Genomic DNA, 6,000 nt, shown 5'->3' on the forward strand with positions numbered 1-6,000 from the left:
TATATCATATAGAAGAATAGCTTTACGGAATCCAGGTGACTGAGATGGAACTGAAAAGGCTACAGGTCAAGTGGAACATTAATTTATCACTGTTCCTTTTGACATTTGAATAGGCGGTATATCGTGAATGAAGCTAGAAGAATAGATATATCATATAGAAGAATAGCATTAGGGAAGCCAGGTGACTGTGCGATGGCACTGAGAAGGCCACATGTGAAATGGAGGACTCATTTGTCATGGTTTCTTTTGACATTTGAATAAGTCGTATGCCCAAGGAGAACTGAAAGATTCAGTTTCGAATCTGAACCTGAGTGAGACTATGACTACAGATATAGGCTTGCACATGTCTCATCCTGACTATTATTAATGCTCATGGCAAAAGAAAGTGGGATAGGAAACTGTAACGGCTTAAATTTGAATGGGACATTAGATGGTATAACTGGTAGGTGTCATGTTTACCATAACCAGTGAGAATATTTGCCTCAATGCAGTCCGTCATAGGTTTGTGCACAATTAGTGTTGCCTCCCTTGAACCATTTACTTTCACTTTATGGAACAAACAAATATACAAACGGACAGAATCTCTCTCTTTGATATATATATATATATATATATATATATATATATATATATATATATATATATATATATATATATATAACTTTTCACAACCTAACAACCCAATACTGTAATTCGATGAATAATTTCATAAAAGTCAGGAAACTAACATTTATTTTGAAAAAAAAAAGGTCTCCCCCAACTTAAGAAATTTTGACACAAATCATGCAAAATGCCATGGAGAAATAGTATATCTGAAATTTCAGCTTTCTAGTTGAAGTAGTTTCAGAGTTATGGCTTTTTAAACTATAATCACTAGGTGGCACTAGATTCACAAGATTCAGTATTTCCGCTGCCTAAATCCTTGTAAACGCAAGAGAGATGTAGAATAAAAGTGTATTTATACATTTTAAAGATTACTGAATTGAAATTGCTTTATGCAAAGGTTCAAAACTAGGCTATTTTAAGACAGAGGTCACTTCAAGCATTCGATAACATACAACATTAAAGACAATACACATTTTTAACTTTATAGGTTTAATTCCAATTTTAAATAACTGTTTCAGAAAAAGGGTGCTGAATGTTAGTAAATATTTAAACATTACAAAGAATTAATATGCTTTGTTAGATAAGATAAATCGAAACTTCTCCTTTTTACAAACATAATAAAGATCTTGAAGGCACTTGATTGCCCGTTCTGCACTCTGATTTGTTATGGGAATGTCCAGTTTTGGTGGTTCTCGACTCCAAAAGTCTTTTACAGAGCTCAATGCTTTTTTATGAACTTACAGGCTACCACATAACTTCTGATAATCATGTGCATTGAACATTTGGTCAGTAAACAAAATATCTGCCCAGCTGTAAGAGATGAATCGACAAACATTGAGAAGGAAAACTCTTTTCTTTGTTAGAAGAATAAATGCCAAAGAGCTAATATTGCTCGAGAATTCCATCTTGCACTACTTAAGTTGGGTATTTTTTGAAACTTTATAGTGGAAAATTTTCCGGTTTCTTCAAAGAAACGAAAAACTCTGGTCAAATGAAATAGAAAGTTCATGTCATCTCGCCATCCTGCTGATTCAGTAATCTTTTTTTCACCGTTGTTGAAATTAGCTTCGAGTTTCTCGTAATTACTTAGAAGCTCTGAGATGAATGTATATTCAATACTGGGAGATGACTTTTTTCTACAAGTTCGTTATCCATTACAACACGAAGAACTCTATCAAGGATATGATGCTGACAAGCAATAAATGGCGGTTCTTTCAAACCCTTTTATGCAAACAGTCTTTGCAACTGAATGACAATGCCATTTCTTTTCCCAGTGTTTACACCTGTTGAATCAGCGACAATCATCTTTGCACAGGTCCATAAATTGTATTCATCTAAAACAGCTGTTATTCTTTTCGCAACAGTATCGGTTTTTCCCTTTGGTAATTGGAATGCTTCTAATTTAACTTCTCTCGTTCATTCTTTAAAACTAGTACTTGATATACTTGATATTCTTGTTCATCAATATGTTTACCATCAAAATGCAATGACCAGTTTTCTAAATGTAGTGTTTTGTTCATTTTCTTCTTTAGTTTAACAGCTTCTTTGATAATCGATCTGTAAATACCAGATTAGGAAGGAACCTCGACATTGATTCCATCTTGAGATAATTGCCGACAAACTGTTGCTGATTTTTGGGTTGATAACTTGGAAGATATTACTTAGTTGCAGTTCCAGTTTTACTATACTTCCTCCTTATTTGTATGGATTCTTCATCTGATTTTTCGGACTCTTGATATTTACTTTCAGTCTCTGCTTCAGACATTGACGATGGCACTGGAGTCGCTCTGGTTGAAGTTGGCATTTAGGACACTTTTCTACTTTGGGATGGATGGATAGTTTTAGAAGTGGTTGCCTTTCCAGTTCCATACACAACCTATCTCTTGCATTCACTTTGAAGATAATATAACTTTCTGTTCTCACTGCACAGCCATTCACGTTTTCGTTTGTAATGTCAAAAATTCCTTTCAATGAATCGTATTTTCCTTGTTTTACACATTTATCGTAGGTATTCAGCACGTGTTCTACTTTTACTTGTACATTTTAAATTGATGAATATGGGAAATTTAATTTCTTTTGCCATAGAAAAGTTGCTTCTTCCGAAATTTCCTCTGTTCTTTCTTTACTTCCTTCGATGGTACCGCCAAGGAACAGGTAGCAGCCGACAATTTGAAGTTTCATTGGTGTCCTGCAGCTGTTTTCCGAAGAGTGCTCTTCTAGAGGAACAGGTCTTCTTTTCTTATGTGAGTCTTCAAATTGCACGAGATTCGTCGTCCAGAATTTTTTTGTTTCTTTGAGTGACACAAGCACTGTTCTTATATGACATTATCTTAGACACTCTAGTTGGATAAGTCTACTATTCTGAAAAACAGTTAATATAGTCAGAGATGTTAGCGTTACAGAAATAAAAAGGAAAGGAAGAGGATATTTCCTAAGTAGGGCTTAAGTTATAAATTAAAAACTCTATAACTCCTAAACTACTTAAACTTGGAAACTGAAATTTGAGATATACTGCTTCTGTATTGCATTAATCCAGCATACCAAGTTTAGTAAAAACTTGATTAAGCATTATGAACCTCGCTAGAATTTTGCTTGATTTGGGACATTAGTGGTGTTAGATTTCTTCAGTTGGGGGTGACGTTTTATTAAGAAAACTTAAAATAGATGTTATTTTCCCTACTTATTATTCACCAACTTTTGATACAGGAAATTGTTTACTTCCTCCAAAATCCCAAAGTCATAACCCTATATATATATATATATATATATATATATATATATATATATATATATATATATATATATATATATATATCTAAAATGAATCCACCAAAACGAAGAACAAACACAAAAACAACATTACAAGGACGTGGTACACGTAGAGTATTAGCAGACGCTCAAGGAAGGAAAGAAAGGTGGTTTTACATTTCGAGCAAAGGTCTTTTTCAGAAACAGGAGACAGAGGAAAGTCCAAAAGGAAGACGAAATAAAAACGATTCACATGTGGTTACATTTTAAAATCACACACACACACACACACACATATATATATATACCGGAATAAGCCCATAAATGTGCAACAATATATACTTTAAATGAAGTATATATATATATATATATATATATATACACTGTAAGTTTAGAGGGAATACTTGATAAGTGTAAGCACCTGCATATGCCAGATAGTGGCAGCGGTGAGAGAATATATCAAACATAAACTGAAAACAGAATACAAAGGATATCGTGGTACACGTGTTTCAATATTTATAAACAATGTGTTATTACATCAGCGTAGATATATTATTGATATTAAAGATGGTTTAAAGCTCTCTTCAGCCGCAAACATTGTTATTCCAAAGATTACATCACAAAAGAAAAAGTACACGTAGTATTATCCGTTCTAATAGGTTTATCACATCCCTTTGAAAAGGCATATTTGTATAAAGGTTCGTTGGATTTCAAAAATCTGCCCATACTGTACCACTATTCAGCATAGAGTGAATGTTAAATAAATTGGATTGAGTTTATATTTAACTAGCGTGAAAAAATAAAAGGTAAAATATAAAGTAAAAAATAAAATAAAAGTAATAGAAGTAAAAACAAGAGTAATAAAGGTAAAAATAAGGATAAAAAATTTAGATACACATATAAATAAGATAAATAATAATAGGTTACAAAGAGGTAAAAATAAAATGAAGGGGTAAAAAGTGAAAATGTAAAAATTAAAATAAAATGAAATGAAAATTAAGATGGAAGTTAAAAGTAAAGTACGAAGAAAAATTATAATAATAGTAATAATGTAATAGTAATAATATAGTGATTGGAGAAATTTCAAGTCTATCTACTTGTGTAAATTATATGTCATTGGACAACTTCTACTATACTCCTATTTTAATTGTTTAGGAAGTGTTATATGAAGTTAAAAGAGTCTAGGTTCCTATCCACTAATGATTACTAGTATAATATTACTTTAAACAGTTATCGCCAAGCCAACATGGCAGTCCAAAAAATAGGACGAATGCTGCCGTTGACTAACTCCAAGAGGCCATCGCCTCTAGCTAGCTATGTGACACACGAACCTGTGTCCATTATACCTGTGTGTCACATAACTAGCTAGAGGCGATGGCCTCTTGGAGCTAATCAACGGCAGCATTTGTCCTATTTTTGGACTGCCATGCTGGCTTGGCGATAACTATTAATATCCAGTACCGCTGCCGTAGTTTCCTTTAGAGAGACTTAGAAATATTAATATTTCTATTGTTATAAACATTATTGAAGTTATTAGTGTTAACAAATAGGACCTACGTGTATGGTAGTGTTATTCGAAATTTTAGAATCAGTGACTAAATTATTTAGATATGTTCCCTATAAATAAGTCTAAAGTCCTGGGATTGTTTAATATGTGTGTACTATATGGGGTCAGAATCTAGCTAGGCGAAAATAAACCGAATAAGTAAGCAGTTGGGGGTAATCCCAGAAGTTGTTAATTCAATGCCTGAACAGTGGCAGGAGGGAGCAGATGAGAGCATTTCCAATGAGAGATCATGAAGGGATTAAAATTGGTAATGGAGACTTAAGGCTTATAGTATTTAAAGGTTTTAGTCAATTTATGCATACAAGTTGGTTTGAATTCCGATCTTTTATTAACTAGCTTGTCCTTATCAGGGAATCTAATGGTTTTCAAGAGTTCTAAGGAACATAACTGGCAACTAGTTCTATTATTTTTATAACTATGGACCATCTAAGGTCAAAGTTAATATTTTCATCTTTAAGTTCCCATATCTTACATGATAAGGAAGTGCTGTTAGCCTTATGTTTGAGTCTAAATGATGATCTATGGTTATAGAACCTAGATTTCCAGGCGAATGAACAACCAAGGTAGGTGAGAGTATTCGATTCTGTAATTATTTCACAAGAGTAGACTATGTTTTTTGCTAGGCAGTTTCCACGTAAAAACATGTTGTTACACAATTGCACCCAAATTTATAATTGCCAGGCCGTCTGATACTTGCACGTGGATGGTAAATGTTGATAGAATTGTTATCTTGGTTATTTCTGGGGTAGTTAGAGTTTACGCCAACACTGTCGTTACTATTATTGTTATTACCTCTATTGGCGTTGTTCAAAGTTTCACTACCTCTATTCTTTTTGCCGTTAATACTGATGCTAGATCTATTAGCCATATCAACATTATTATCAATTATATCGGTATTGTGACTAGTATAATTATTGTCGTAATTACTGTTTGAGGTGGAACTAGTTATTCTATTAGTAGTAGCAGTAGCGTCATTTAACGCGGCAGTACTATGGGGTTTGCCACTAATCTGTGTTGGGTCTGGATTTAGTGATTCATCTAGTATACTGTGATTCGTTATTGGGATAGGGTTATTAAGC

The 6,000-nt window shown here is 33.2% G+C and overlaps 1 protein-coding gene and 1 pseudogene across 1 annotated transcript in view; one reads left to right on the plus strand and one right to left on the minus strand.

Annotated features, from left to right (window-relative positions):
* The window catches only part of LOC106868907 (uncharacterized), a 325,849-nt gene that overhangs the window by 139,402 nt on the left and 180,447 nt on the right, over window positions 1-6,000 (plus strand). The window lies entirely within an intron of this gene.
* On the minus strand, window positions 1,130-2,932 carry LOC149134642 (uncharacterized; annotated as a pseudogene).

This window comes from Octopus bimaculoides, chromosome 7 (assembly GCF_046866305.1).
Source record: "Octopus bimaculoides isolate indiv1 chromosome 7, ASM4686630v1, whole genome shotgun sequence".
NCBI lineage: Eukaryota > Metazoa > Mollusca > Cephalopoda > Octopoda > Octopodidae > Octopus > Octopus bimaculoides.